Raw genomic sequence first — 15,385 nt, forward strand, 5'->3', positions numbered from 1 at the left:
CATGAAGGCATTGTGGGAGGTAGTTCAGCCAATAGCATACAAGCTTTTTCAAAATGCTGTGACGCAAACCAATAGCAGACCAGCCTTTGATATGTTAACCAGTCACAAACAGGCATTTTAGAGACTGTAACTGGTAATAGAAACCTATATGTTTTGTTGGACACGGAAATTATTTGTAGTTGATGACGTATAGTGGGGAAAATGCCGTAGAGAGGGGCCGAAAAATATTTCATTGCACACTGTAAAGTGAAAATATTGTAATGCCCCCGGTGAGCAGGAAGTTGCCTTGCATGGCTGACGCTGCTATCGGTTAGTTAGTGAGTAAAAGGGTGAAACACATTGTAAAGCGCTCTGGGAGGTCTTCATTGACTTGAAAAGCGCTATATAAAATGCAGAACATTTACATTTTATTTGTAAATCCCTAATGCCATATCCCAGGGTTTACTGTACCATGTATCTTAATATCTATCTGAAATTACATCAGCTGATTTGACAATAAATGTACACATACAGTAGATATACACCAAAGAAGCTAAGCTAGCACAAAAGCAGCCACCAGACCCGTTGTGTGTTCATTTTTTACGCAATCAATAGCTAAAAAAGTCCAGATCAATACTGAAAGTAGCTGTCCCCCTTCCCACCAACTTGACACATAGTAAAAATGACACAGGCTATGTACAGTCCTTATTGCTAACATTGATTTGTTTGACCTCTGTATTAGGTCTTTGTCAGCTGACATTCTCAAAAACTCAAGATAAGGGAGGCAAGGAATACACAACAGAGGAAGACAAAGTGTAAAAAAAAGTTAAACAAACATCCAGGAGAGACAAAAAAACGGATAAAAATAGTCAAAGCTATTTTTCATTTTATGATTTATTCATGAGTAGCTTCTTCGGTTCCAGTTATTTTAAGCCTCTTGTGAGTTTGTCGCTGTTGTTGACACAGGTGTAGTGCTGAATTGGAGTACGGGCTACACAACTTCACAATGTAGCATGGGAAAACAGACGCTGCTTACGAACGAGATAGTTCCGGATGATCGTTCGTAAGTTGAATTTGTTTGTAAGTTGCTCCACTGCTAGATTTTGTATGTTTAAGGTTTATTAAATTATTTATTAAGCATTTTTAAGGCTTGTATAAGTAACCTGTATTGTTTTGTGTTCAAAAATAAATATTTCATAAAATGATATGCTCTATAAAAATAAAGTGTAACTTACTTTTGGAAGATAAGCTTCAAGAGGTCCTCCTCTGTGGTAAAGAGTGGCTGAAGAAAAGCGACCCAATCATTTTGTCAACCGCATCAAGCTTTCTTATTCCACTTTTGTTTTAAAAGGAACGGCTTGCGTCTTCTTTACACTTTACACCAACCTAATTGAATGGATGCACGAGATAGTAAACAATAAAAATGTAAAACTTCTTAGCGCACTGGAGATAATATAGACATAGTATAGACAGTAAAGAATGTTCCCACATGAACAAGGAAGAGGACGCCAGATTTCTTCTTCAGGGTGGATGCTGGGTGACCTCTCACTATCACAGACCAGAACGGACACAGGACTCAATTGCATGCGTTTCTCAGATTTTATGGAAAGAGAGTGAAAGTAAGGCTTGCTTGATTGCTTGATCCGAAGACTGGCGGAGAGTGGGAACGAGCAAGATGGGAGTGACACTTCCGTGTCGGAAGAAGACAGGCGGGAATGGCAAGTCGTTTGACCAGGGCTGGAGATCAGTTCATAATAGTGGTGGTAGGCAGGCGGCAGGCAAAACAGGCGTAGTCGGGTTCAGAAACGGGTCGAAAAACAGGAATCAGGCAGGAAAGGTTTTAACACGGAGTTGGACGGGAACGCTCACTGAGTAAAACACAACAGCTCGCAACGATCTGACAAAGTTTGAACTCAAGTCGGGGGCTTAAGAAGGGTGTGGCCACCAATCAGCTTGTCCGGGCTGTTGGCGCCAATCAAGCTGCCACAGGTGTTCCAAATATGTCGTGTCCTGGATGGTCGCCGTGGCGACCGGCTGGCCCCGCCCCCTGGGCACGGCTGCAGTAGATCAGCTAATTTGCGTGTGTGCTACTTAAGGGTGGGTTGTGGGTATTGCGGGTGCTGGTTCATTGCATTTTCTGTCTGCATTTTCCGTTCTGTTTTGCTCTGTCCTGTTTTGTTTGATTCGGAGCAAATCTGTGTTTTCACGTTTTGAGTGAAAGCCTGTTTTTGTTCTGTTTTGTACCTGAGTTTTGGACGACTTTTATTTTGCTAAATAAAAGTTTTGATCGTCAACGCAAATGAGTTCTCCCTTCCTGCCTCCGTTCTGGTCCGGTCTCCTGACAAAATAGGGCAATCATGACACTCACAGCGCCACACGCCAGTAGTGGCGGAAAGAAGAACTACAGTACTGCCCTGAAAAGGTGAACGCAATACAAAATCTAATTTACAGCAATGTCCGAATATTTTTCGACATTCCGAAAAAAAAGTTCGTATCTACCGTTTTACATAATTCGAATGTTCGTAAGTAGGGGAGAACCTGTACATCACTTTGACTTGGTTGTTTTTTACGTAGCTCACATCTTGTGAGCTGCATATATTTACCTTCTGAACACCAGGCACAAAATCACCTTTAATATCCAGAGAGAATTCCTAATTTGCATTCCGAAGGGTAGGAATGAGGCAAGCGACCTTGTTTGTAGTCTTTTGTTGTTTTTTGTGATGCCAACGTGTTTGCAGGGACGGGGTGACCTCAGTAAACACTGCTGGGATCGCTTTAATGTGTCAGGCCAGACAAGTGGCTGGGATCTGTTCATGGTTTACATCAAAAGGGGGCCAAACAGGTGGCCCGCGGGCCAGATCAGGCCCGCTAAGGGATTGAATCCGGCCCGCGAGACAACACTCAGAGAAGCACAAGAGAATAACCAGCTGTAGGTTGAAATATGTCAACTTGATGTTGCCAAAGCAAGGTGCGTCGAACAAAGACACTGTACTTGTATTTATTTCTCTCTCTCTGTCTCTCTCTTTCTTTCTCTCTTTTCCAACCCTTTTCTCCCACTCTGTCTGTCTCTTTCACTCTCTGTGTCTCTCTTTTTCTCTTTGTTGCTCTTTGTCTCTTTCTCTCTCTGTGTCTTTTAACCTCTTTTGCTCTAACTTCCTTTTTTGCTTTTCTCTCTTTTCTCTTTCCCTCTGTCTTTCTATTTCTATTTGGATTTCTTTCTTCCTCTACCTTTCTTTTCACCCTCTTTCACAACTTTTTATCTTTTGTTTCTCACGCTCTCTCTTTTTCTTTCTTTGTCCCGCCCCCTCTCCTTTCCCCTCCCTCTTTCTCTTATTTCTTTATCTCTCTTTTTCTTTCTCTTTAATCTACTAGTCCGGCCCCCGACAGAATGGTTGTTCTATTGTGTGGCCCCCGATTTAAAATGAGTTTGACACCCCTGGTTTACATTGACCTTCTGACGCATTATGGATTTAACTTTTGTGCTCGTCTTGACCAGAGGTGGTCATCCTGGTCCTCGAGAGCCGCTTGTCCTGCAAGTTTTGAAGGTTTCTCTTCGTCAACTCAGGTGATGCTTGCTTTGTAGGAGCTTGATAGTGATCCGGGTGATTGGAATGACTTGCATTGGAGGAGAGAAACCCCAACAACATGCAGGACATCTTCTTGAAGACCAGGTTGGCCACCCCTGGTCTAGACTTGTATTGTGCTTTGCCTTCCGGGTTTTAAAGCAATGCTTTGGTACAAGAAAAAAAAAAATCACAGGTGAACATTGTTAACTGTGCTGTGGACTGATCTTCCCTCTGAGATTTGATCTGCAACCTCAGTGGAGCTGTTTAAATATAGGCCTAAAACACACTTATATTCTATAGCAGGGGTGTCAAACTCATTTTAACTCGGGGGCCACATCATAGAACAAACATTCTGTCAGGGGCCGGACTAATGGATTTAAGAGGAAGATAAAGAGAGATAAAGAAATAAGAGAAAGAGGGAGGGAAAAGAAGAGAGGGCGGGACAAAGAAAGAAAAAGAAAGAGAGGGAGAGAGCGTGAGAAACAAAAGATAAAAAGTCGTGAGAGAGGGGGAAAAAAGGGAGAGGAAAAAAGAATTCCAAAGAGAAATAGAAAGACGGAAGGAGAGAAAAGAGAAAAGAAAGCGCGAAGGGTAGGAAGAGAGAAAGAGAAAAGAGAGAAAAGGAAAAAAGGAAGTTAGAGCAAAAGAGAGAGAAAGAGACAAAGAGCAACAAAGGAAGAGAAAAAGAGAGACACAGAGAGTGAAAGAGACAGAGTGGGAGAAAAGGGGTGGAAGAGAGAGAGAGAGAGAAACGAGGGTCCGAGAGAAAAAGAGAGTGAGGGAGAAAGAGAGAAAGACAAAAAAGAGAGTCAGAGAGAGAGAGAAAGGGGGACAGAGATAAAGTTAGAGAAGGGAAGAGGGAAGGAGAACGAGAGAAAGACAAAGAGAGAGAGGGAGATAGGTGGGGAGGGATGGGGAGTCAGAGAGAGAGAGAATAGAGAGAAAGATGAAGATAGCCAGAGAGAGAGAGAGGGAGAAAGTTAGATGGCGAAAGAGAGACAGAGCGAGAAAGGGAAAGACAAAGAGCAAGAGAGTCAGGGAGAGGAGAATAAGATAAATTGTAAGACAGAGAGAGAGAGAGAGAGAGAGAGAGAGAGAGACAGAGAGAGAGAGAGAGAGAGAGAGAGAGAGAGAGAGCGAGAGAGAGAGAGATAAAGTGGGAGAGAGAGTTAGAAAGTTAGAGAAGGGAAAAGGGAGAGAGGGAAGGAGAATCAGAAGAAGAGAGAAAGACAAAGAGAGAGAAAAGAAAGGGAGTGAGATAGAGAGATGGGAAGGCGGTGAGAGAGACCAAGAGAGACAGAGAGAAAGAGAAATAGAGAAAGGTAAAAAAGGAAGTTAGAGCAAATGAGGTTGAAAGACACAGAGAGAAAGAGACCAAGAGCAACAAAGGAAAAGAAAAAGAGAGTCACAGAGAGTGAAAGAGACAGAGACAGAGTGGATAAAAGGGGTGGAAGAAAGAGAGAGAGAGAGAGAGAGAGAGAAAGAGAGGGAGAGAAAGGGAGAAAGGGAAAGACAAAGAGCAAAAGAGGGAGAGAGAGGAGAATAAGAGAAATCGCAAGACAGAGAGAGAGAGAGAGAGAGAGTTCAAGAGAGAGAGAGAGAGAGAGAGAGAGAGAGAGAGAAAGAGAGGGAGACAAAAAAGAGAGTTAGAGAGAGAAAGAGAGGGAGACAAAAAAGAGAGTTAGAGAGAGAGAGAAAATTAGAGAAGGGAAGAGGGAGAGAGGGAAGGAAAATCAGAGAATCTCCAGGCAGTGGGCAGGGGACACCCTGAACTGGTTGCCAGCCAATCGCAGGGCACACAGGGACAGACAACTCATTCGCTCATTCACACCTAGGGACAATTTGGACCGGCCAATTCACCTGAAATGCATGTTTTTGGAATGTGGGAGGAAACCGGAGTGCCCGGAGGAAACCCACACAAGCACGGGGAGAACATACAAACTCCGCACAGGAAGTCTGGAGCTGGATTTTAACCCACGACAGGTTCCCATGACATGAACTGTGCCGCACAAGCGCTAACCACTGCGCCGCCGTCGACATTGTAATGCTAAGAAATGTAAAAGAAAGCTTTATTTATTTTTTTATCTGTTGTTCATTGTTTTTTGACCCTGATCACGTTTTGCTCTCCCGTCCCGGCTTACGACTCGTTTTTGATCCCGACCACGTTTTGCTCTTCCTGTCTAAAATAGTCCTGTAATCTCTCGCTATAACCGAGTTCCCCTTTCAGGGTCTTACTGCTTCAAGCATTTTCACAGTGGTTGTATGTGAGGGTCTGCAAAGCTTTCTCTGCAGGTCTGAATCATATGATGTTAATTCTATTTTGTCTATCAATACTTGTTAAATATTTCCACACTGTGAGCTTCCCCCTTGCCCACACTGCTTCCAGATGTGTGATTTCATAAGTAAGCATTTCACCAATAACATTTCCGCTTTTACATGTTGCTAGGCTCAGAAATCTACCCAGTCGCCTTCAGGGTGAGATTTGAAGGCTTTGGCCCATACTTTTTTTTACATTTTTATTGAAAAATTGCAAATGCAAACCCAATTAACATGAAATAGAATACAAAGTTAAGAATCTTCAAGAGAGCATACGGTGCTGTAGAGAGAAAAAATAAATCAATTAAATAAACTAAAGAAAGTCTCTGTGTGCCCTGTGACTGACCGGCAACTGGTTCAGGGTGTCCCCTCCCCAATGCCCGAAGATAGCTGGGATGGGCTCCAGCACCCCCGTGACCCTACTGAGGATAAGCGGTGCAGATAATGGATGGATGAGGGAATTCTTAAGTATTTCATATATCCCTTGGACACTAAGAGTATTCATAAAACTCGAAGATTCAACGAGGAAACCACATTCACTAACAAATCTCTGAAAACAGGTTTATACTTTTGATATTTTTTTGTGAATGAAAAATTGGACTGTGTATAAAATGAAATGTATTGCATTTTTATCATTCTTGTTGAGTTTAATAAATCCAAGCATTATATGATTTTTTGATAAGTTGGTGGGAAAAGTGGAGATGACAGAAGTGATCCAGAGCTGAATATCTTGCCAGAACTCTTGTAAAATTGGATATGAGAAGAACGTATGGTCAGTGGTTTTAAATGTTGCAAGATGGGCTGATATCATTTACAATTTTAAAATGTGATTTTAACAAATCTTTTCATAAATATTATTCTTCCCTGTGTTGCTCAGTCTGAGCTCCTTGAGGGGACTGCGTTCGGGGCTCAGCCCTCCCGTCGGACCTGAAAACCAAAATCACGTCTTTCTAGTTGTTTAAATAAATTTTGATTCCAAGAGTCGGTCCATAAGAGCAGGTTCGTTCGCTAACAACACATCACAAATTTGGTATGGAGCTAAAGGTTTAGTATTAATAGCCACAGTAGGCCACTGGATTTCCATCTTGCATTGTATTCTACAATTTGTTTTACCGAACCAGGGGTCCCCAACGTGTTGCCCACAGCCTCATAACGACAGCTGAATAGCCCGTGAACCTCTACTTTAAATATTTCAGCAGTGTTGGGTCATCCAGTATTTTTTTATAGTTAACCTTTTAAAACCATAGTAACAGTATAGTAGTAACATACCTTATTTTAGAAATGCATATCAAACTGGTAGCTATTTGTGTACTTATTTTTAGAACGTAACCCATATAATCAAATTAGAGTTCTACGTAAAGTGTTTAGTACAGAATTAACCACTTTTGTTTGAATTGTTATATGAAACTGCAAACGGTAACTGTTCTGCCTTTGAGAAGCATATAGAGTGGTCTTAGAGTACTCTCTTGCCAATAGAAAGCAAAAGGGTAAGGATTGAGGTCATTGTCCCAAAAAACAGCAACCGAAGCAAATAAGTATGTTTTTTTCGGGACACTGTTTACTAGCTGTCTAGCTGGCGAAAAGGGGGATATTTTGGAGTCGGGACAAAACAGTAAGCATTCATGTATAATTTGATTAATTTTAGTGGTAAAACCAGATGTGGTCATTTTAATTTAAATTATTTCATTTTGCATGTATTTTTTTATACAACCCTCTCTGTAGTACTTGTGACGGGCGCCCAATTGGCCCCGCCCGTGTGGCGCCAGCTGCGGCTCATCGACAGATTGGCTTTCCATCTTTTTAAGCTCAGTACTCTTGCTCTTCGTTTGTCGGTCCGTCAACGAACTTCTGCCCCGCAAGACGTGGGTTCTGACTCGACCCCGTTTCCCTGTTGGTGTTTCTAGTCCGGTATTGTTCCCGTTTATTGTTGTCCTGTTCAATATCGATTCCCAGTTTCGTTCCCGTCTATTTTTGTCCTGTTTATTATTCTCTCCAGTTTTCATTCCCGTCTTGTTTGTCCTGTTTATTTTCGATATCATGTTTCATTATCAATCCTGTCTGTCCGCCCTGTCTGGTATCGACCCCATCTGTCCGATCTCTACTCGGGCAGTTGGTATCGATCTCGTCGGCCTCTGGCTTCCTATCATTTCACGCCGGACTGCTGCCTAACGTGCATGACTCCCAATTTCCCGTAAAATAAAATGAAATGAAATGAAATGATCTGCATTTATATAGCGCTTTTCAAGTCAATGACTTCCCAAAGCGCTTTACAGTGTGCTTCACATTTCCCAATAGCGGCCTTGTATTGCAGCCATGTAAGACGCTAACCTGCTTATTGTGTCTTACCCAAGGACACTTCGACATGTGACACGGACAAGCTGGGATTCGAACTGGGATCCCTTGATCCCAAGACGAGCGCTCTACCTCCTGAGCTACTGCCGCCCTAAAATAAAAGGCTTGTGTAAGAACGTCACGCGTTTGAGTCCTGATCCTGTTCTGGTTCTTGACAGTTTTACTTCCATGCGGACTCTATTTGAAAAATATATCGCAAAGACTATGTTTTGGGGGGTGCACCTTATAACCTGGTGCATCTTATAGTGTGGAAAACACAGTATTTATCTGTGGATTTTTTTGTAATAATCAAAATAGGTGATGCTATACGGTACTTTCCAAGAGCCCCTGTGTGTTTATTCGAAAACGTTTTAGTATTTCGCTAGCGTTCGCCTTATTGGTTATGCAGCTCTTGTATGATGGCAAATTCCACCCAAACAAACATTCCGCTCGCTCCCATCCTCTGCTGCCTTGCGGCCTCCATCCAATAACGCCTCTAATAACAATCCAAAGCAGCCAGTCAATGCCATTATCGCCTGGAACGAAGACATCTATTTCCATGAACAGAGCCCATCAAAAACGCCCTTGTTGTCCAAGGGGGTGCAATAAGTTTACATCAGTGTTGGTAATGAATGCCGAAGAAGACAGACATTGTAGTTAATGGTGATTGCACGAGGAGCGAGTTGAGCATCCGTCGCCATTAACGAGACGCCTTTCTTTAACGGGGAAAAGGGTGATAATTAATTCTCAATCTGCAACTGCATGGGTAGAGGTGAGTTAACAACGGGAAAGGTGGAAACCGCATCAAGGTCTTTCTTGGCGGATGAGGAAAACCATACGTATCAGTTTTCCTTTGAAACCGGGAAACAATTTGAGGTATTAAAAAAATGTAGATTTAAATGAGGATTAAAATACTTTTCAAGTCATGTCTGTCATGTCCTGCACGGTCGTCATGGCACCCAGCTGGTCCCGCCCCTTGACACCGGCTGAGACAGATTGACTTGATTGCGTGTGGGATACTTAAGCGCTCCTTTTGGGACTGCCCATTCCCAGACCATTGCTTAACTTGAGGAAAAACCTGTTCATGCCCGTTTGTTCTGAGTAAACGCCTAATTTGTGATTTTGATTGCCTTTAAGCCTCTTTTGGGAGTATTACCTAGTTTGAATTTTTGGTTGCCTTTAAGCCTGTTTTGTTTTGTCTTTGGTCCCTGCATCTTGGACAACTTTTATTTTCTAGATTAAAGTAACAGATCGTACATGCAAATGAGTTCACACTTCCTGCCTCCTGGTCCTTTCCGTGACAAAGTCACATATATTTATATGGCCCTTAATAACAAGGCTTGCTCAGGCCACAATTACATCATCCCCTGATCTAAAACCGGCAACAAAAAACTCAAAACATCAGCATGGAGAAAATAAGAAACCTAGAGAAGTAGCCACACAAACGTAATCCCCTTCCAGGATGACCAGGCTGCAAAAACATAGTCAAAAGCAACAATTAATATAGGTAATACGCAGGGTTGGGTAGGGTTACTTTAACTTGATTACTTTCAATTACTTTTGGATTACTCTAATACCAAATATGCTAATAAAAGACAAAATAAACTAAATGTGAATAAAATTATGACTGAGGTGGAAGTGCTTATATCAGGAGGTAAGATGGAGAACACTCTCAAGCCTTTCTTCTTGGCTCTTGGAGTCACAGGTAGACCAGAATTTTTCAAATGAAGGTTCAGAGGAGGAACATAGGGGGAAATCAAATCAGACAAGCAGGTATTTTTCTTACTCTTAGAATTATTTCAAGGAAATGGAAGAAGTCTGTATTTCCTCACTTCATATTAATACATTTGTCACGGGTGCTATGGCGACCATGGACACCAGCTGAAACTTGTTGACAGACTGCTCCCTGTGACTACTTAAACGCTGTCCTGTGAGTCGTCTGACGTTGGAGCGTCTGCGAGACTCTGTTTTGACACGTCAAGCCCTGAGATTCTCTATTTTTCCTGTGTTTTTGCTCTTGTTTTTCCAAGGAGATTGTCGGAGGGTACGGTGCTTGCTTAGCAAAAGTGTAGGTTCGCAGGGCGGTCTGACAGCTTCCTCTTGGAAGGCGGGGGTTTAAAAAGAGTCAATGAGCCAATCAGCGCTCAAGGCTGTTGGCGCCAACGGGGCATTCACAGGTGACCCGAATCAGCAAACATGACAGATGCAACATATCAAGATAGTTCATGGAAATTCTATAAAACCTATTAATGTTTTACACGATATACAGTAGAAGTGCCAGATTTATCTGAGGATGATCTTAGGGGCCGGTCACACAGACATTTGCGGCTGAATCACGGCTAAAATTTTGCGTTTTTTTTTTGCCCGTGGTTGCCCGGGATGGAAAATGCGCAAATTTGGCCAACCCGCTGTTCATCTGTGGTATGGCCGGAAAAAAGACGCCGGCGACTGTTCCGCTTCCTCATCGCGTCATTTCCTCGTGTGGCAAACGGGTATAAAAGCTCCCGAGCCGGTGATGTGCCCATATCCAACTTCTACACAACACCCGCACTACCCCACCCCCTCGCGTGACTTTTTCATCCACGTTTACAATCGCATTTTGTAGAATACGATCGCACTTTATTGTTAAAATAAACGCGTTATATAGACTAAGATCTCCCAATTGTTATAATTAGCTCGCTTTATAGTTTTAATAAGCGTTTTATATAGAATACGATCGCTTTCGTTGGAAGCGCAGCTGAATGCGCGTACACGCGAGGGGGGGAGGATTTACCGTTCGATTACGTTCACATCATAAACAGAGACGGAATGGTTTAAATTGTATTACAATTCCAACAAATGCAAGACGGAGTGGTTTTGGATATATGTTCGCCAATACTTTCCCTAATTGTGAGAAGAAACGAGGTAAATGTGGTTGTAGTAGTGAGGGTATGCAAATTTCGGCACCGGGCTGTAAAATTCATAACCGCACAAGACACAGTCACGTGTTTATCAATATTTCAAGGTTTGACATCATTTTATTTTAAAGTCTTGAAAAGATATGTCAAAAAATAAAATTGGATCAATACGAGATCACTATGCTGACGGGGTGGAGGTGGAATTAAGTGTTGTTGGTCTATCTTTTATAATCATTACTCATTATCGATAAGATCATAATATGCTTCAAAGCTTAGGAGTCGGGATTCTTACTCTCAGCCTATAGGCCAAGCTAAGGTCCTGGCATTAAGGCTTTGTTGCGACCACTGCGAATGCACCGAAAGATTTATTCGAAATGAAGAGAAACTACGCTGACGGGGATCCATGTTCACCCCCTTGACGTCACGAGCACAACTGATGCTCGGCATTCGCGCTGTTTATGCGCGGAGAAAGGCGTTTGACTGTCACACGCGTAACACGCTAATTTCACGTAATAACACCGCGATACAGGCGCAGAACATGCTATTACCATGCTCCACCCACGATTACCCGCTGAAATTTCCCGTCCTACCCATGTGTAACCACGCCCTGGCCGCGGCCAGAGCACGTCGTTCCGCGTCATTTCCGCGTCATTTCCTCGTGTTGACCACGTGTGCGGCACGCGGTTTAAACACGTGCTCAAACTTTTGAGCTGCTCAAAAGTTTTGAACGCGGCCAACCACGTGAAAATTTGCGACCGCGAGTAAAGCACAGCTCTATCTCGTCTATATGGCGGTCTCTAAACGTCCAACAGCGCCCAACGGCATCTGCTTCACGACCAGAAACTTCTGGCCGTGGATCAGCCTCAATACGCTCGTGAAAGGCTGCGAACCCGCGCTCTGAAGAATTGAGCAGGGCAAAATTATTTTGCTGTGTGACCGGCCCCTAAGCCTGGTAATTAGCCTGCTCAGGAGCAGCCAAGTGTGCCCGCTGGTAAAGCATCCGTGCTTTGCGTATACATACAGACAGGCGGAGAGAGATAGGGATAAAGAGGAAAATGAAAGTCTCCCGAAAGCTAAAACCAAGAAGCTTACTAAAGCAAGTGTAGCAATCAGCATCACTGCGACAGCTGCATTAGACGATGAGATATCAGCGTGCTTGCTGTGTTTAAAAAAAATGGCAGCAGACAGCATGAAGCCAAATAGATTAAGCTATCAATTAATGACATTACACAAAAATCACACTGATAAGGCCTGATATGTATATAAAAAGAGATTAGCGTTAATTATGAATGGTTAGCTCAGGAGGTAGAGCTCTCGTCTTGGGATCAAGAGGTTGCAGGTTTGATTACCAGCTCCTCTGTATTATATGTCCAAGTGTCCTTGGGCAAGACACTGAATCCCTAATGCCCCCAATAAGCAGGCAGGCGCCTTGCATAGCTGACTCTATTGGTGTGTGAGTGTGTGAGTGAATGGGTAAGTGTGAAGTACATTGTAAAGTGCTTTGGGAGGTCTTCCTTGACTTAAAAAGCGCTATATAAATGCAGACCATTTACTATTATTTATGTTTTTCTAAAAAATTCCACATATTCGGCGCTTGATTGTAAAGATTGGACAATGCAAAAGTATTTCAGTATCTCTCTCTTAATTCAACACTGCACGGTTACTAAGAATATTCCCCAAGATAAATTTCGATAAACGCAGCCTCCCCAAGGAATAAATCCAGGGCCGAGCGACACACGAACGTCTCTGCGTGTCCGAGATAATGAGTGCACTCTTGTAAGGTTGCAAGGGCGCGCACAAAAGGAAGCGGCACAAAGACACTAAAAGTGATGGATGGAAGTAATCGAATTTGACGGAAGCGGTTCGGGCCACGAGACGCCGACGAACCGACAACCCTCGGTCCGCTTCAATATAATAACGCGGTGGCGACACGGGACCGTTTCCCGTCTCGTGTTCAATCACACACGATGACGTGCGGAGCAGTTTTTGTGGGGGCCGGGTACAAAGGGGGGGGACAGCAGGTAGGCTAGCGCCTGTTGGTTTTGAAATACGGCGTTACCTTGAAGTACAACCACAAGTATGCTGGTTATAGTAAAGTTGGTGTTTGGCCCTGCGCCATATTGTATATTGTAATTTTAACAGGGTTGGGTAGGGTTACTTGAACTGGATTACTTTCAATTACTTTTGGATTACTCCAATACCAAATATGCTAATAAAAGACAAAAGAAACTAAATATGAATAAAATGATGACTCACGACACGTGGTAAGCTTTCTCTCCACGCAGGCAAGGGGAGAACATGCAAACTCCACACAGGGACACTGCGGTAACTGGACTTGAAACCGGAACCTCTGCACCGTGGGGCTGCGAGCTAGCCACCCATCCGCTGTGCCGCCCATTTCACGGACCAGTGTATCCATAGTATCACTGACAGGGTTGAGTAGGGTTACTTTAATTGGATTACTTTCAATTACTTTTGGATTACTCCAATACCAAATATGCTAATAAAAGACAAAAGAAACTTAATATGAATAAAATGATGACTCACAACACGTGGTAAGCTTTCTCTCCTGGCTTTGATCTCTTTGATCTCCGGCAAAACTAACATCAAATGCGACAGAAACAAAATGAAAATAAATCCAAAGAGCTTGCCAACATTTTTGCCGTTCCATGTAAGCCTGCACAAAATTTAGGAATTTTATTCATATTTAGTTTATTTTGTCTTTTATTAGCATATTTGGTATTGGAGTAATCCAAAAGTAATTGAGAGAAATCAAGTTAAAGTAACCCTACCCAACCCTGATTATTATTTTTATGAAGCATTAAATTAGCACTCGTTTAAAGTTTTAGCAAAGCTCTTCCGGTATAGTCAAGTAGTATTAAGCTAGAAAGCTAATTTTAAAACCTCTCTTTCAATAGCATTAGGATATCAGATTTTAATTAGGTTTAAAGATGGGCATGTCACTTTAAAATATTCTACTTGCTGACGCCATCTTCTGGCTGAAATCCTCATTGCAGCACATTTGTTATGCATACATGTGATGTCCTTAGACATCTCATCTCATCTCATCAGCTGCACCGCTTATCCTCAGTAGGGTCGCGGGGGTGCTGGAGCCCATCCCAGCCATCTTCGGGCAGTGGGCAGGGGACACCCTGAACTGGTTGCCAGCCAATCACAGGGCACACGGGGACAGACAACTCACTTGCTCATTCACACCTAGGGACAATTTGGACCGGCCAATTCACCTGAAATGCATGTTTTTGGAATGTGGGAGGAAACCGAAGTGCCCGGAGGAAACCCACGCAAGCACGGGGAGAACATACAAACTCCGCACAGGAAGTCTGGAGCTGGATTTGAACCCACGCAGGAGGTTCCCATGACATGAACTGTGCCGCAGTGAATATATAAATGTAATATAAGAAGTGAATATATGGATAAGTACAAACAGAACCTTTATCCCTCTAAAAAAAATGATAAAATCCCATTGTCATTGTCAGGGCAGGGAGGAATGACGTTTCGTGCATGAGTCGAAGGGTTAAATATGACTGGCATCTTCCCATTTGAGAGAAACATATGGCATTGAATGGGTTAACAAAAGCAACAGGAACCAGAAAAAATCCAAACCTGAGAGCTTTGCAGATTGTTCCCACTGGTGATATCTAGCAGCTGGCTAATTCACTAGGGTATTGTCGGGAGACTTAAAGGGATAGAGTTTTGAAGCCTAACATAACATTTGACTGCATGCTTCTGCATGTTTTATAACCGTATGCATAAATTTATGTTCCCCGGCATGGCCGTCCCGGTCTGCGTCCAGCGTATTCCCAGTGGGTGGATTTAAAAAGGTTGGGAAAGGTGAGCTTGTGACTGAGTACCAGTCGAAAAGCTGTTCGGGTCGGAATGCTGGGCTGATTTCCCTTGAATGCTTTCAGCACGGGTGGTAGATGGAGAAGGTATTCGAGTAAGAGAAAAGATCAAATATGAAAATAAATAGGAAAAGGCTCTGTACGGAATAAACCGATTCTTTCATATCGAACGTAAACTCTGGACGGTAGAGTGCACCTGATTAAAAGCTCAAATTCAAGAACAAAACTCCATTTTGTAATTGTAGAAGCCACCACTGATTTGAACAGGATTTAACAGCCAAAAAAGGAATTGAAATTAATTTATTTAGATAGATAGATAGATAGATAGATAGAAACTTTATTCATCCCCGTAGGGAAATTCACACTTCCAGCAGTCTACCCCGTTGTTTAATAACAGATTAACATGATGCCCTAGGGGTGCTTGTAGCGGAGT

The sequence above is a fragment of the Urocampus carinirostris genome, chromosome 9 (assembly GCF_059441175.1).
Source record: "Urocampus carinirostris isolate Australia breed hairy pipefish chromosome 9, RoL_Ucar_1.0, whole genome shotgun sequence".
NCBI classification, from domain to species: Eukaryota; Metazoa; Chordata; class Actinopteri; order Syngnathiformes; family Syngnathidae; genus Urocampus; species Urocampus carinirostris.